The sequence below is a fragment of the Lissotriton helveticus genome, chromosome 1_1 (assembly GCF_964261635.1).
Source record: "Lissotriton helveticus chromosome 1_1, aLisHel1.1, whole genome shotgun sequence".
Lineage (NCBI taxonomy): Eukaryota > Metazoa > Chordata > Amphibia > Caudata > Salamandridae > Lissotriton > Lissotriton helveticus.
Window position 1 is genome coordinate 1975696174 of NC_136057.1, and position 17591 is coordinate 1975713764.

The following is a 17591-nucleotide window of genomic DNA, read 5'->3' on the forward strand; positions in this document are numbered from 1 at the left end:
ATCCATGTAAATTACTAACAGCAGGCTTGCCATTGCAGACTGAAGGAGCAGTGCAAACTGCTTGAATTCGACTTTGCCCTCACCATGTGTAGCAAAGTCAATGCACTATTTTTTATATGTACCAGTCACCTCTAAGGAAGTCATCCTAAAGCCCAGAAGGCAGGGTGAATTATTTTAAAGGTGTGGACATATAAGTGCAATTGTATAAGTCCCTGTAGAACCATTTACCATTAAAGGATAGAATAACATGGGATGGCACAAGGACAAACCTGAGGTTGGCAGCTGCATTGTGGTACCTCCTAACTATGTCATGTTTGGTATCAAACAACGTGCCTCCTCACCCCTGACATGAATCTCCTGTCAAGGATGATGTGGCATAAACCCAGGTGGCTACCTTAGAGACTTCCCTCCTGGTTGCCCCAGCCTTTCTTGTGCTCTGGCTGCCCGCCCACACTTGTTGGCACCAAGACAGAAATATGACCCCCTGCCAAATGAGGTGAACTCTCACAGGAGTTCAAAAGTACTCACATACCTAAAGCCCCAAATCTAGGATTTAAGGGTTACCCTGACACCAGAACCTCAGTTCTGATCTGACACGCTAGAAGGACAAAAGAAGAGCCCAGTGTCTGCAACAACAGGAGCTGTACAAACCATAGGCGTGATACTCTGCACCTGTGGAAACCTTCCTGGAACTGCACGTATGTGGATCGTCCTGAACCAGAGTTTGGTTCCCCAAACAAGAGGGACCCGTTTGAGCGCCAAAGGCATTACCAGACTCCCCTGTACTAGTAGTACTAGTCCCCTGCAACCGCATGTAAAAACAACGTACCGGAACAAATGAATCAATACACATCGGGCCCTCTGAGGGATTGCCCAGAAGTAGATGGCCAGTACATTGTGGGAATCGTAGTCCTGCCCTCCACGAACTTTCAGGGGGCTGCCGTCTTCCCCCGGACCTTCGGACGTTGAATTAACATAATTCTAGGCTTCCTGCAACCAAGGCTTAGTGGTCACCAGTCCAGCAACCACCACATTTACTCAAAGCTGCACCTTGAGAGAACTCTGCTTAACCTTAATCTGACACCAACAGTGGCTTAGTTGTCGACATACATTCTTCAACCTGTTCCCTACAAACACTTTTTAAACACTAAACCCAGTTCTCCTGCGGCACCAGCTTCAGCAACAAGGACTGCCAGGACAACTCTGCACCTGGGCTTTTCGAGCCAGGCAAAATCAAACTGACTGTCATAGCTTGGTCCTGTTACCCGCATCCCCTTTACCTCCTTTGGGTTCACCACAACTCAACCAGCAAGTGACCGATTGTCACTAGTGGTTTGTGCCATTAACCTCAATGATAAAGTTTTACTATATTATGTTGCAATTATTTTTTATTGCTTCTAAAATCCATAACTCTGGTTGTTTGCATCTGATTCCATTTCTTTTTGGTCTATAAATTAAGATAAATGCCCGCTTTATTTTTTATAAATTGGTGTCAATTTTTTTTTGTCATGTCATTAATTTTTCGCCCATGTTTGTACTCTGAAATGCTTAACACATGTTCTTCTAGAAAAGCCTGACTGCTCTTTGCCACTCTACCAGGACTGAGATAAGCATGTATTATTGTGAATCCAATGACCATTCATGGGGTTTGTGAGAGTTTTGCATGGTGAAGCCTAACCTGCATCCCCACATAATACTCCACCTTCCAACAATGCCCTCACTTGCACAGACCTCAAGGGCTTTCACTCTGAAGAGATTTCTTTCTAGAAACAGGGCCCAGCTGTATCGTGCATCCTGGGTTTGCTGGTCTTAGAAATAATACAAGAGTAGCTTGAGCACTTATGAGGATTAAATAAATAAATATAAAACAAGACCTATCTAAGACTCAATTATTGTATCAATTATAATGCAGCTTAACACAGGTATGGCATTGATAAGTAAGGTAAGGACAATCTTGTGAGTAGCAAGACGCAGGAAGGGATATCGATGAGATGTCTTTTTAGCAAATATACAGGAAGATTTGGACAGCATATGAGCACAAGATGAAATGGGAAAAAAGAGTAAACAAAAATGAAGCAGTGTTGGCTTTTGAAGAGAGGGAGCCAGCTGCGTCTCAGCCCTTTGAAAAACAACAGGAAAAGAAAAGGAGAGGCAGAAGATGGGGATCTCAGACTGGGACATACTATTTCATAAATAAATTACTCAGCCTATGTTTGTGTCTAGGGCTCCAGGTGGCGCATTATTATTCTCCACACAAACATATCCTCGAAGTAGCTCTGAATTTGTAGAACACCCTTGACAATAAAAACTATTGTTGGCCAACAGCTTTTCTTTTGCTTTTGTTGTTCCCTTGTTTGATTGTGGAGAGCAACAGCTGGCTCTTCACAAACGACAACAAATGTTCATTTGCACTTTTCGAGCTTCAAGTGAAAGGAATGCACTCGTTCATTTTAGAGGCTTGCATTCTTGTTATGCCGTATTTCAAACCGAGGCTGTCGATTGGACTGTGTCGCATCCTTTTCATAAAATTGTAGCTTTTTTTATTGCTGCGGTGTAAAACATATAAGGACGTTCTGTCTTTCCATTAAGCACACCCATGCGCCTTTTGTTTGAAAAGTAAATGTGTTGGCTCACATGGTCAAAGGCATCTTAGAGCTGAGGTACTAATGTCTGGTCTAATCAGTGGAGGCTAGTGACATTTCAAAGTGGTGAGGCATAAAAGTTGGGGCATAAAAGTTGGGGCAGAGTTAAACGTAGGGAGCCAACGAAATGAGCAGGGCCAACTACAAAGAGATTGCAAGTGGTAGCAAGCCAGACAAGCATTGCAAGGCTCATTAAATGTTATAGTGACTTACCTCATAAACCGGGTACAAACTGCCTGCACAAGGGCATTTGGTTGCATCAAAACATGTTTTATCTACAAGGCGACTATCTGCAGACAAAGAGCAAGAACCAGTGCTTAATTTGAGCAGGTGGTTTCCAGTGCTTGGCATCAGTACTTAACTGTCAACAACGGTGCTTGTGACAGTCTGCCACAAGTTGGCGCTGTCCGGCTAGTTTAGAGATGATCACAACAAGAGTTAGTTATTAATTAAACTGTACATAAAAATGCCTATTACCTATCGCCCAAGCCATTCTTATAGTTTTGGGGGCCTGAAATAGTTCAAATTGTCCCACTTGTAAGAGTGTGATGGTTAGTAGTCGCGTTGTTACTATAATTGGCAGCAATGCAGGGGCAATGTTTGATGCGAGCTGCAGTGCAGGTATATGCGAAGGACAGCTTAAATTCCCATGGAAACGTTCTATGTACTTTGACAAGAATTGGCATATACCTGTAGTAATTTACCTGATACAATCTGGGCTAGATTATGCCAACACCATCTCTCTGGCTGTTGGAAAAACTTTTTACCACCTCCCATTGGTCCAAAATTCTGTAGTTCGGCTTCTGACAGTCTTCCCAGGCTTCTCAAGAGCACCTGATCACTCCAGTCTTAAAATCCCTGCAGTGGTTCCACAGCTGTTCATCAACAGCCCTTAAAGTGTGACTATTGCCATTAAACAGTGTTTTAACACAGCCCTCATTTCCTAACACACAAATTTCAACTCGAGCAATCTGCAGGATGTGCAGACAGTGCCTAACATAGTAGCTGTTCTTTGATCTCCTTGCTGCTCTCTTCCTGTGTGGTTAGCTGTAATCAGTTGTCTGTGGTGATGGAGCTTGCTGAGAGAATGGACAAATGCAGTAACAGTATCCTGATTACAATGGCCCAGGTAATCGAATACATGCTGGGTTGACTAATGACTTGACCTGGTCGAAATTTCTGTTATGTTGGTATAATGTTCCATAATTACGGTATGTTGCAATGTGCTTGTTATGCAAAATTCACTTAATTACAGGCTGTTTGTGGCAAACACTTAGGGTCTTATTTACAAGAGGCCTGTGCCACCGGAGCAGCGTCTCTTTTTTTGACACTCCGGTGGTGCAGGCCTCTCAATTTGATCTATGAGGCGACACAAAGCCACTATGCGTGGCTTCGCATAGCGTCACAGATATGGAGTAAGTCTAGGCAGCGCAAAGCGCTACGTTGCCTTACTCTGTGTTAAGGAGGTGGACCATGGGCATTGTGGTGGGTGTTCACAAGCAACACTCAGGGATTTTGGTGCTGCCCCAGATTTACAAAATTACGTAAACCTGGACAAATGCCAAAACCTTACGCCTCCCCAAAGCAGGCGTAACAAGTAGAAATATTTAATTTCTTTTAATATTTTCCTCTTTCTATGTGTGCTGCAGAACAAGGAAAATACCTCTCAATATTGTTTTTGTGAAGGAAGGTGCTCCTTCCAGCAAAAAAACAATCTTGCCTGGCATAGAGACATCCTTGCACCAAGGTGTGAGGGTGCCTACATTGGCGTTAGCCAGCAAACTGTGTGCCACCGGAGGGGGAAAGGACGGGAATGCACCATATTTCATAAATAGAGTGCATTTCTGCCCTTTCACATTGACGTAGGGCAGTGCTGCAAGAAGACCTTCACTGATGCTCTACGCCCATTCCTCGTAAATGAGGCTCCTAGTGTGAGGGCACAGCAACATTGCAAGTGACCAGAATGTGAGCAACTGATGTCCAAAATGGAAGTAAGGGCACATTTCACGCTATAGTAAACTATTAAATGCCAGTTTTGCACTTCACATAATTATGCATATTTGTTTTCTGAAATTTTGCATAATTACGCAAAAGCAAATTACACAAATGCTGCACACCCTACTAACTATGGGGTACATTAGCATGTGCTCTCACAAGCAAGACAAGGAAAAGTTAGTCGTTTTTTTTAAGTTTCTCAAATCCATGCGTGAGTAACGTTTTAAGTCCAAGGGGCATATTTACGTCTTCTGGCGCATCTCTGCAAATCAGCAGGGATGCGCCAGAACCGATGCGTCATGCAATTCCCTCCTTGCGCCACCACAGATGCGCCGCATTTACAATGCGGTGCATCATGGTGCAAGGAAGGGCAGATGCGTGACGCATCATGTGGTGTACGGGCGGCGCATTGCTGGAGTCGCGTCGCAAGCACGACGCAACTCCAGCAATGCTCAGGGCCGCCCAATACTTAACATGCTGCGTCAGTTCTTACGCCTGCTTCAAGCAGGTGTAAGGAATTGACGTAGCAGCATCGCAGAAGTGCCTGCGTGAAATCTTGTAGATTTCACGCAGGCACTTTTGCGAGGCACACAGGCGCCGGAACGCCCACCCTGCGTGGGAACGCCCCCATTGTGGCGCTGGGCTTTATAACGTGACACATCTCCATAGATGTGTCACGTTGTAAATGCCTCGCAGGGATGCGCCACGTTTATGCCGCTGTTGCGTGACGCAATGTGGCGTAAACGTTGCGCAAGAGGCTTGTAAATCTGCCCCCAAGTTTTTTTGGGTTTGTGGTACACAGTCTTGCATTTATAGAGGGAAAAGAAGACCGCAATCGATATCGCAAATCCAGCAAATTAGAACACAGAAATAAACTTTGCGGCAGATAAATTCATGTTTAGAGTGAACTTGGTTTCAAACAGAAATCAGCTTCTTTGTGAAGAAATCTGAATCGAAGGGCTTTCCACTCGCAATTTTAAGCACCTCTAACTTCACAGGTGAGATCCTAGATGATTTCTAAAGTGAAATGAATGCATGCATACTTGAAATACTAAATTGTGTTATGTTGTGTGAATTTGTAAAGCAGACTATCGCCCTTAAAGGTATCCTGGCGCTATAAACAAGTTGATAAATGGCCCAGAGGATGCACTCTTGCACTACCCTTCCATTGTACAAATCAATGAAAGTCTGTTACGACAGGATTGGCCAGTCATTTTACTGCATTACTCATGTAGACTCCAGTAGAAAATTCGCCGTAATGCCCTGATTGGTTCATCGCGTTATACAGCCAGAAATGTTTTAAGTACAATAAACTTACCTTTAAATGGAGCATGATTTTCAATAGTTTTCTTCATTTTAGGCGCACATTTAGCACTATCCTTTTGCTAGTGCGAACACACCAGGCTTGTCTGTCCTGTTATGTTGCTTAACAAACTGATTGCAGGTAAGGACAGTGCCAACAACTGGGTATAAGAAGAATAAAAAGAAGGAAGGAAAAGCTTTTAAGAGATGCTGTTGATGGCATCACTAAACTGAAACAAAACATTAAATTGATAGAACTTTCGGAGGAGAAATGAAGAAAGATGACATGGAGACCATCAGAAAAGATTAAACATTAGTTAGTATGGCTACCACCCAGTCTTATCTGGACTCTGAACGACAGCTCTCTGATTATTACAAATACAAATCAAGACGTGCACACTCACGAGTCAACCGTGCTAGAGTGATGCTTCACTCACACCTGACTACAGAAACAAATTATCTGCCCAAGCCACCAACAGTATATTGAGTCTCCCACTCTCCTATACTACATAAACAAATAAGCACTACTATATGCGCAAACATGCATATATCGCTCCACATCCCCTCTCCCTGGCTTGAAGAACCGGGTTATTTAAGACCCAGCGGCGCCAGGGGCACGCCCAAAGTCTTCGGGTTCACCTGTCTTAGAATACAGAGACACGGGATACTTCTGAGTGGCGTCAAAGATCAAATGTATTGAAAGACGCAGCATATTACGATTGTGTTGGATTTGTGTTGTTCTTGGAGGGAGGGGAGGGGGTCTGCTCTTTCACTGATGAGGTCAAAAACGGAGAAAAGAACGGCATAAGGACCGAAGGGCCGGTGGGAACAGCCACGAGAGAACGGTCACATCCTCTATGGGAGGCATGGGGACCCAAACTGTATACGTACAGACTCTGATAATCAAGATTGTGGTAAATACAATGTAATGAGAAGTTCAGGTCCGCGCACATGTGTAACTGATCAACTATGATTCCATGTAATTGATGATGTGTAATTTGAAGAAAAGCTAAATAAAATGTTTAAATAAAAAAAAAAAGATCAAATTTATTGGCTGCAGCCAGTAACAGAAGTCCTAGAAATCATCACGGTATGAGTTCTCAGGAGACTGCTCAATTTTACAAAGCAAGTCATCCCTTTTTATGCCAAAAATTCCATTCCAGACAAATACCTAACATTTACATACTGTCCAATCACATGTATCCACACCAGAGGTATCGCATGACAGTAAAACCCACTTTTCAGTTGCCCAGCCCATGATCAATCATCTCTCAAACCCAACATTCTTCTTTAGACAGGTCGAACGAACCCATAATAAAAAAGGGTTCAACCCAATCGTAAATAGACCATAAAGAAAGGAGCAGAAACAGGTGAGAGTAGGATAAGGCATATTTGTGTGCAGTAAAACTTTATGATGTCCTGTGCTCTGATCCTTAATCTTGATCAGCTAAAGGGCAGGAACTGGTTTAACAAGGTCAGCTTCAGGCAACAGGGTCAGTTCACTCATGTCAATCAGGAGTCAGCACAAACTCGATTTACCTTGCTGGTGTATATGTCCTTAAAAAGACTAGTTCAGCCACAGTCATCGGCCTATGTGAGGGCAACCACAAAATGGCTGCCATACACAAAATGGAACCCAAGGGTTCAGAACGAAATCCCTAAATACGTAGTGAATCCATCGGTCTAACATGATGAAAACACTCATACTTGCCGCACTAACTAGTTACGGTTCGCTAATATCAAATTCGTAACGAAACCATGACCTTTATGGAACGGGTTCAGAATTCACGGAACCTCAGGCTCACCCACTGTACAGCACCTAGATGACCCACTGGGGGCTGTGGGATAGTTGTACAATGGGGGGCGGCATGACTATCCCTTCTATGGCCTGGTCCATGACTTGCACGTCTGACTGGACAAGAAACTTTGCACTAGGCTGACCAACATGGTGCGAGGATGTACCTGGGCCGCACTCTGTCAGATCATAATCCACTTTTGCTGTCTCTGCGTTGGGGTCACCGAGCACCTCCCCATACCAAACTGGAAGCTGCCAATGCGACTCTTGCAGTTCCCTACATTTAGGGACCTTGGGGATGCTATACTCACATACTTCACTGAGAATGAACATTCGACTGACTCAAGGCGAAATTAGTAGGAGGTGTTTAATCTCATAATAAGGAGACAGGACAGTGTATAGGACAGGCAGCGGGGAAAAGAAGGATGCTTTAGACCAACCTCACATTGATAGAGTGATTTGTTTGAAGGTTGGAGGAGAGAGCGCAGAGGAGCAAACCAAGCGTAAGGCTGAGCAAGAGCCACATTATATCTATTCCTACTGGGAATATACAACGCTGTGGCACACAGGTGGGGTAGAGCATCTTGGTTGTTAACCTGGCTAATGTGACAACACAATAAATCACCTCCCGTTACGAGCATTAGAACCTCTGCTGGTGACATCTTGCACACTCAAAATGGGATACATGAGAAGTTTACTCATTACTACAATGGCATTGCCTCCTTATTAGGCAGGGCGGATCTTTCTCAGTTGCCTGAGGCTGCCAGGAAGGAATGGGGGTGGGGCGGGCTCGTAACCGAGAACGAGGTAAAATCTGCATTGAAGGCCCTGGCGAGCAACAATTCCTGGGTACCGATGGCCTGTCAGCTGAGTTCTTTTTTTAAGTTCAAGTTTATTGAAACCAAGCATAGTAAAAAACATGGGATGAATGCAGCAAAACAGAATGAGATGATACAAAAACAAGGTAGAAATAATGAAAAGGTGCATAGAAATGGAATCAATAAACACTTATATCTAAGTCCTAAAAAGGGGAAGGAGGGGGGAAATAAAACAGAGAAATAGAATTAAATAAGGCATCTTGAAAGTATAACATCATATGCAAAGAAAAACAGTAAAAAAGAAAGGTATAAAATAGAAAATATATGGCAATAATCACATATGGAAAAATTGAAAGAAAAAGACAACCAGTAAATAATCATGGAGGTTTCCGAACATCATCTGAGGGGTTGGCATGAGAAACAATTGTGATGGAATGCGGGGAGGAGAGCGTGGAAAGGTAAGTAGTAAGTGGAATCCATAATAGATCTCTCTTTATTGCAAGGGAAACAGGGGTAACATAGTTGGTATCAAGTCGATGATGGAAACAAATACAGTTCCACCAAGCCGAGTAACTAACCTTTGTGAGGTCTTTCCAGTTGGAGGTGATCAAATGGAAGGCGCCCGCAAGAAATAAGTCAAGGAGTTTAAAGTGAGAAGGGGACTGAGGTAAGTCTGGAGATAAGGAACCTAGGAGAACAGTGGAGGGGTAAAAGGGAAGGGACATGTTAAAGATAATGTTAATACGGGACCAAACTGAGTTCCAAAAAGCAGCAGTGGGACAATGAAATAACATGTGAAGGAGGTCTGCAGTTTGACAAGGACAGGACCAACATTTGGGTGAAAGAGCAGGGGAAAACGAGGCCAATTTTGTCGGGGTAAACAGTAAGCGTTGGTAAAGGAAATAGAGTGTTTGGGTAGTATTGGCAGCTCTTGACGTTTTAAGGATTTTTAACCATAATTTGTCCCACAAGGAGACCGGCCAGGATACTGACAGATCCCGTTCCCAAGCTAACTCAGTTTTCGATTTGAGGCGTTCAGAGGGGGAGATAAGGCATTTGTAAATGCGAGAGGCCGGAGGAGAGGTATTCAAAAGTGGAAAGAGTGTGGAGCAGGATGTGGGCAGAACAGAAGATGTGGGAAGAGATTGAAGATATTGAAGAAGAGAAGGAAGTAGAAGATCATATTGTTTCCGAAAAGAAGTGGGAAGAAGAAATTGAGACTGTAGCTCTTGAAAAGATAAAGGAACGTTATCGGACAGGAGTTGAGAGATCCATAATAAACCCTTGGATCTCCATGACTTCCAGAAGAAAGAACGATTTTTGATGCGAAGTAGTTTATTGTGCCAAATGGGTTGTTGGGATAAAGAGAGGAGAGAAGGATAGGAGGAGGGTAAAAGTGGAGACAAGAGATGGTAAGTGTGGGCAATGACAGGGGAACGCAGGAAAGAGGAGTGAGCAGAAAAAGTGAGAGCTTCAGAAAAATCGATAAGGGACTTTTCCAAGGACAACCAGACTAGAGGGTGGGTAGGAGCATCCGGGGAAAGCCAACGAGAAGCCTGTTTAAGGATAAAAGAGTAGTGATAGGACTGGGAATTAAAGACCACCAATCGTCTTATCCTTTTTGAGAGAGGACAAAGCAATGCGTGGAGGTTTGTTTTTCCACAGAAATTTCTGTAGGAGCGAATCTAATTTTTTAAAATAATAATTCGGTATGCGGACAGGTATCATGGAGAGTGAGTAAAGGATGACAGGGGCAAGCATCATTTTAATCGAGTCTAATCTTCCCCACCATGAAAGAAAGAGAGGATGCCATTTAGCAATAGAATCGGTAAGTTTTTTTGTAATATAGTCAAAATTAGCTTTCAAAGTGTCGGGGATAGAAGGGGAGAACCACAACCCTAGATATTTGACTTTGGTTGGTTGCCAGGAGAACCCAGATCGAGAAAAATAGTGTCGAAGACATAAGAGATTAAGGGGTAAAACTTCGCATTTATCGCGATTAAGGCGATAACCGGAGACCATGGAGAAGGCATCAACCTGATGAAGAAAGGCAGGTAAAGAGGACTCTGGGTTAGAGCAGTATAAAAGAATGTCGTCTGCATAGACAGACAATTTGACTTGGTTAGGACCTGGATTATAGCCGGTGATTTGGGCATCTTGCCGCAATTTTGTAAGAAAAGGTTCCAAAGCTACAATAAACAATAAGGGGGAAAGGGGGCAGCCTTGCCGAACACCTCTGGTGAGGGAAAAGTAATCAGAGATTTTCCCAGTAGCGAAAATGGAAGCTCTGGGGCCGGAGTATAAAAGGGAAATTAGGGAAATCAATTTAGGGGGGAAGCCAATCCAAGCTAGTGCATGAAACATAAAATCCCAGCTGATCCTGTCAAAAGCCTTTTCCGCGTCTAAAGTAATGGCCGCAAGCGGATATGAGAGAGAAGAGGCCTTACTAAGCACATTGAAAAAAACTCTAGAGTTGTCAGAGGACAAACGGCCTTTGACGAAACCGGATTGTTCGGGACAAATGAGTTCAGGAAGGATGGGGTCAATGCGCAAAGCAAGCAACTTGGCAAAGATCTTATAATCCGTATTCACAAGGGAAATGAGGCGATAATTCTTACAAAAAGAGGGGTCTTTATTATCTTTGGGGATAAGACAGATCATAGCTTCCTGGAAAGTGCCCAGAGAAGCACCATTCGCAAAAAAAGAAATTGAATAGGAGGAGCATATGGGGAAGAAGAAGTCTGGAAAATTGATCATAGAATTCGATAGAGAAGCCATCGGGGCCAGGGGCTTTGCCACGCCTTAGAACAGAGATTGCGTGGGAAAGTTCAGTCAGGGAGATATCAGTTTCAAGCGGAGTGAAGTCAATGTGGGAAGAAGAAGGAGGGGCAAGCGAAAGAAAATAGGAGGATAAGTCAGAGGGAAGAGGCTGAGATTCAGGAGTGTAAAGTTGTTTATAAAAGGTGACGAATTCTTGCAAAATATCCTCATCCTTAAAATAGGAGGTACCATTAGAGTCAGTAATAGAAGAAATACGGGTGCGATCCTGACGAGTTTTCAAATAAGTAGCTAAGAGTTTACCCATTTTATTTTGGCCACCGTAATAGTGAGCGCTACTTTTTAGAAGATAGGAAGCCGCAGCATCGGTAGACATTTTATTGAAAGCAATTTTAGCAGTGATAAGTTCCTTCAAAGAAGGATCTGTAGGGGAGCGGTAATAGGAGTAATCTAGTTGTTTAATCTTGGTAAGGAGTTGGGAAGATTGTTGCTCAAAGCTCTTTTTCTTTTGAGAAACATCATTTATTATAAATCCTCTGGCGGTCGCCTTGAAGGAATCCCAGATCATGGAGGGAGAAGAGTCGAAAATAGTATTGGTGTTGAAAAAGTCCTCAATAAAGGAACTGAATTGGCCTGAAAACTTGGGGTCTGCAAGGAGAGAGTTATTGAAACGCCATCTGCCTGAGGAAGGGGAGAAGGGGATTAGGTCAAGGTCAACACTGACTGGGGCATGATCGGATATGAGGATAGAACGATGTCTGAGGCAAGGGTACATTGGGTGAGGGACTTACTGAGAAAAAGATAATCAATGCGAGATTGAGATTTGTGAGGAGGAGAGAAAAAACTAAATTCCTGGAGGTCAGGGTGGCAGAGCCTCCAGATATCAGTAAGAGATTTGCGTCGAACTGCAGTGGTAAATTGAGTATGCATTCTGGACTGGACAAATTTAACGGGGGAATTTCTATCAAGGATAGGGTCGTGAACTTGATTGCAATCCCCACCGAAAATAATATACTCATCATCGAGAGAAATCAATTTGTCAGAAATAAGTGGCCAAAAAGTATTGTCAACTGAAGTATTATCAACGTAAATGTTAAAAACAACCAGGGGTATATTGTTAATCAACAGTTTGGTAATGACCCAACGACCATCAGAATCAATATCCTGATGAGTAACAGAAACAGTAAACTTTTTATGAACTAAAATAACAACCCCATTCTTCTTACCCAGGGCTGGGGAAGAAAAAAACATTTCCGACCCAAAGTCTTTTTAATTTAGAGGCTTCAGTGTCCGAAAGATGGGTCTCTTGTAGCATGGCAATGTCTGTTTTCAATCGAGCCAAATGGGATAAAACACGTTGTCTTTTAATAGGATTATTTAATCCTTTAACGTTCCATGAGGTAACTTTGAATGTATCAGATTAGAAGCAATCATATGAACATAAACAGCATACAATGCAATACATAACCGTAAAGTTATATTCTGAAGAAAATAAGAAAAGGTAGAACTAGAGATGCAGGAAAAGGAAAAAGAAAACTGGAAAAGGAGAAAGGTCGGTAAGAAGAAGATTGGAAAAAAAAAAAGAAGAAAAAAGGAAGAAGTACCGTGCAATAGAAGAAAAAGAAAAGGGAAGAAAAAGGGAAATAGCCAGGTAAGGAAAGGGGGAGGAAAGGGCAGAAGCAAAAGAAAATGGAGATGGCCAGTACAGGAACAATACATATGAACAACCAGAGGAAAACAAAAACCAAAAACATACCTACAGAGGGAGGATCCAAGGAGATAAGGGGAGGGAGGGAACCAGACAGGGTGTACGGTACAACCGGGAACGAACAAAACGGAGGACCAGGAGGCATCACGTCATGAGAAGGGAAGAGCTGTGGGAGGAAAGATAACAACATGAAAGAAGGCAATGAAAACATGGAAGAGGCACAAAAGGGTAAAATTCAGTCAGCAAACCAGCAAGGTAAAACAACAATGAAACAGGGGGAACAAATAATCAGCCAGCATTTGAGGACGAGGAATCCATAGCATCCGAATGAGGACCGTTTATGAAGCTCTGGAGGCGGAGGGGATCTTCATAAGTCGTTGTCCTGTTGTTATAGGTGACCTTGAAGAGGCAAGGATGAAAGAGTCCGTACCGAGCACCCATGGCGCGAAGAGCGGGTCTCATGTTGAGGAAAACCTTCCTCCTGTTCGCAGTGGCCTTGGCGTAATCCTGGGCAAAGAATAAAGTAGATCCAGACCAAGTAACACGCTGAGATGACTTAGCTGCAGAGAGAACTTTTAATAAGTCCGTTTATTCCAAAAAATATAGGATTACCCCTCTCCGTTTCTGTGAGGAGGAGGCAGTGGAGGGAGGACGGCCCAATCTGTGCGCTCTTTGAATGTTAAGGGTGGTGTCGTCTGGCATATGAAGGACTTTGGGTATAAAAGACTTGAAGAAAGTGAGAGGGTCGGACCCCTCCTGTCCTTCAGCTAGACCATAAATACGGAGATTATTGCGCCTGTTGCGAATTTCAAGCTCCTCGACTTGACGCTGGAGTGTTGAAACTTGAGACTGGAGAGGAGAAAGCTTCGCACAGGTATCTGTAAGAGAAGAAATAGAGTGTTCCACCGCAGTAACTCTGTTGTCAAGTTGTGACCAGTTATCGGTGAGAACCTGGAGTTTTGCGTGCGTTTCTTCCATAAAAGGGTGAAATGCCTTAATCTCTTCCAATAGAATCTCCATAGAGACAGAGGAGGCAGATTTAGGCGGGGAAGGAGGATTGTGCTTAAGGCGCTTAGTGAGAGATTTCCCTGAAGCCGCCGTAGCAGGATCCGACGCCGCCATATTGTCTGTCTGAGGACGAGATAACGTGTCCTGTAAGTGGGAGAATTCGGTAAATAGCTTCGAATTCTTGATGAAAATATGTTTTGCAGGAGTTTGCGAAGTGAGAGAGCCTTTCAGTCTGCCCATAAATAAAGGTGGTAAAAGCGTGGCCAAAAAAATGACGCAGAAATTGCGAGAAGTAGAATAGGACAAAATGGCCGCCGCAACAAAGTCTGTCAAAAAAGGGGCAGTAATGATATAATTGCAGACATGGAAAGAAGCAAAGTGTATCCAAAAGGAGGAGGCTAGCCAGGAAGGATGAAGTTAGCGTGGAAGAAAAAGCCACAGTCTTTCCAAGAAAACATGAAGGGTCGGCATCCCAGCGCCGATAGAAAAAACAAAATGGCAGACGCAAGGGAGCGACGTAAGTAAAAACTCACATCTTTGATAAAGTTGTGAATTCGCCGTCTAGAAGAGCCGCAAAGGTCCGAAAAGGAGGAGTAGGTGTTCCGACGTCCTCACATGGGAAAAGTAGCGCTGAGGCAGCACGAGAAGGGAGCAGCCTGCAGAGGTCTCCGAAGAGCGTCACCCGGGCTCCGCCATTCCCGTCAGGCGCCAAGCCACGCCCCCCCTGTCAGCTGAGTTCTATCGACTATTTTCTCCACACGTTACTGCTATGTACAAGAAGGCATACCCGAACGGGACGCTACTGGCAACAACAAGTGAGGTATTGATAGTCTGCATCCAAAAAACGGATGGGATTTGTTGGATGTTTGTTCCTAAAGACCCCTGGCCCTGTCCATGGTTAACCTAGATTATAAGGTCCTTAGTAAAGTCTTAGCTGACTGCCTTCAGCACTATCTACTGACCCTCGTTCACCCAGACCAAAATGGGTTAATTCCCACGAGAAATACTTCATTAAATATCAGGGAGTTATTTCGAATAATTGGTGAGATGGACCGAAGGAACCACTCTGCTCCGGTGGTTTTGTCAATTGACTTGGAAAAAGGCTTTGCCTCGTTGCACTGGGATTATTTGATGGTAGTGCTGCATCGGATGGCCCTTTGAACAGCGTGGGAAAAGTGGGTGTTGCTCCTATATGTAGAGCAGCGGGCTAGGGTCTGAACAACTGGCTGTATCTTTGGGCCATTCGAAGTTTACAGGTGAACAAGGTAGGCTTGCCTGCTTTTCCCTATACTATTTGGGATGGCCGTGGAGCCATGTGCATGCATAGTCTGGGCAGAGGGACAGGCTAAGGGACTCTGGTTGCGTGATGGGAGTTACGCTGAAATCGTGTTACACTGATGATATGCTGCTGCATTTACAGGTAGCAGACACTGGCGTGCCCTGGTGTGTGAAACTCATGGATAATCTGTGCAGGGTGTCTGGTCTTCATACAAACTGGTCCAAATCCTGCATTTTCCAACTAACGCCGCACTCCCAGCTTACCCCACCAGTGGGGACCCATGCAGGACTCTTCTGGGATCCAGTAATCTTTAAGTACCTTGGGGTGTGGGTCTATCATAAAGAGACAGACGTTTGGGAGAGAAATCTGGGTGCATGCTGTGAGCTCTCCTTGGTAGGACAGATTTCTTGCATACTCTACCTTGTCTAAGAAGGTGGTACTTCCTCAGATGCTCTACCACTTTACAAACCTCCCTATCTGAATCCTGCAATTTTGGTTTAAGGCTGCAAACACACTGCACAGGGATCGAATATGGGGTGGGATTAGGCATAGAGCGTTGCTGACCACTCTGTGGCACCCTACTGATCTGGAAGGTCTTGGTGCTCCTGACTTTAAGTTATATTATCTCGCTTCTCAGCTGCGGTGGATAGTCTGATGGTTGGACAGCCATGGCTTAGCTAAGCTGGGACAGATGAGCAACAGGCAATGGGTGGGGCCTTCATTATCCTGCTGCTAGGTATCAGCCTGCAAGAGCCTAAACTCACTAAACTGGCTTCCATAGCTCTTCAATGATGGCAAATGGCGCTGCAAAGGACAACGCTAAACCTACTGTATGCCCCTGTGATCCCCTAGTGGGCCTCCCAGTGGCATGTGCGGGATATTTCATCACATGGAGAATACGTGAATGAACCAATATTGAGCTTATCATGGTGGGCGACTGTTGCACTAAGGGTCGATTGCGAGAGCTCAGCTCTCTGTCTGAGGAGGACAGGTTTCCGGAGTCACATTCCCTGACCTATAGGACATTGGCACACTCCGTGGATTTCCTATGGGAAGGCAGATGTACCGATCCAAAAACCCATGATGGTCTACAGGTCCTGCTGACCTTTGGAGGCGGCTGCAAACTTATATCTTGGTTATATAAGTCTCTTCAGGCATTGTTTACTCCTCCCCTGGTGAAGCAGAGGACATACTGGGAGGGCGTAGTGGGCCGGGAAATGCAGGGCAAACAGTGGAAGCACATACAGGCCCACCCTCATTAGGTCTCTAGAAATACTAGATTCCTCTACATGCAATTCAATAACTTACACATCACTTGTTTTACACCCCACAGGTTGATTACCAATTTCATCCCAGCAGAAAACATATGTCCCTGATGCCACATGCCGGTCGAGACTTTTTTTTAATATGAAATGGACATGTACGTTGGTGACTGGGTTTTGGAGGGAGGTTGTGGCGGACTTGGGAAGGGTGGTGGGTTCACCTCCTGCATTCATCATAGAGACTTGCCTTTTGGACCTGTTCCCTTGCCCACAGTCCAGGGTGGTACAGGCCAGTTTTACGGACATGGGCCTGGTGCTGGCTCACTGGGCCATAGCGATGCTCTGGAAGTCCCCGAAGGGCCCCCTCACTGTTGTTGGAAGGCTGAGTTTACTAGGTCTGCAAAAGCTAAAGGAAACAGCCTCCAAGCTGAAGAACATAGGGAACCTCACAAACATCCAATTGCTGATATTTGTAGCCATGTCACTGACATCTTCGCTGGTCTAACAACTTGACACCATGACACTCGCATGTGTACAGGGTCAATGCACAGACATCATCCAAAGATGAACGTTCTGAGTGATGGCTTGTAACCGTATTAAGGAGGGCTGCCTTGAGGGACAGTGTTTGGTAGCAAGAGTGGCATTCTTACACTAAACCTGCGACACATGCATTACCACAGTAAGGTCGTTTTACCTGTTTTTTTGTTTCCCTTTTTTTCAGCTTACTCAACTAATTATTGTCATTGTCAATGATGACCCCAGCTGGAACTTAAATATTCCATAGCCAATATGTTTAAGGAGTGGGGTACACTGCCTCGCATGGACCACCACTATGCCAGTAATGTATGTGTGGTCATTAATGTACATTATCGGTGTATGTAATGGTGCTGTTGAAGCGCAAAAGCAAGAAAAAATATTTGCTTTAAACCAGACAACAATGGGAACGGCGTATATAAACCACCAAAATAAAGGCCTGACTGCTCGATTTAGAAGCAGATGGACCA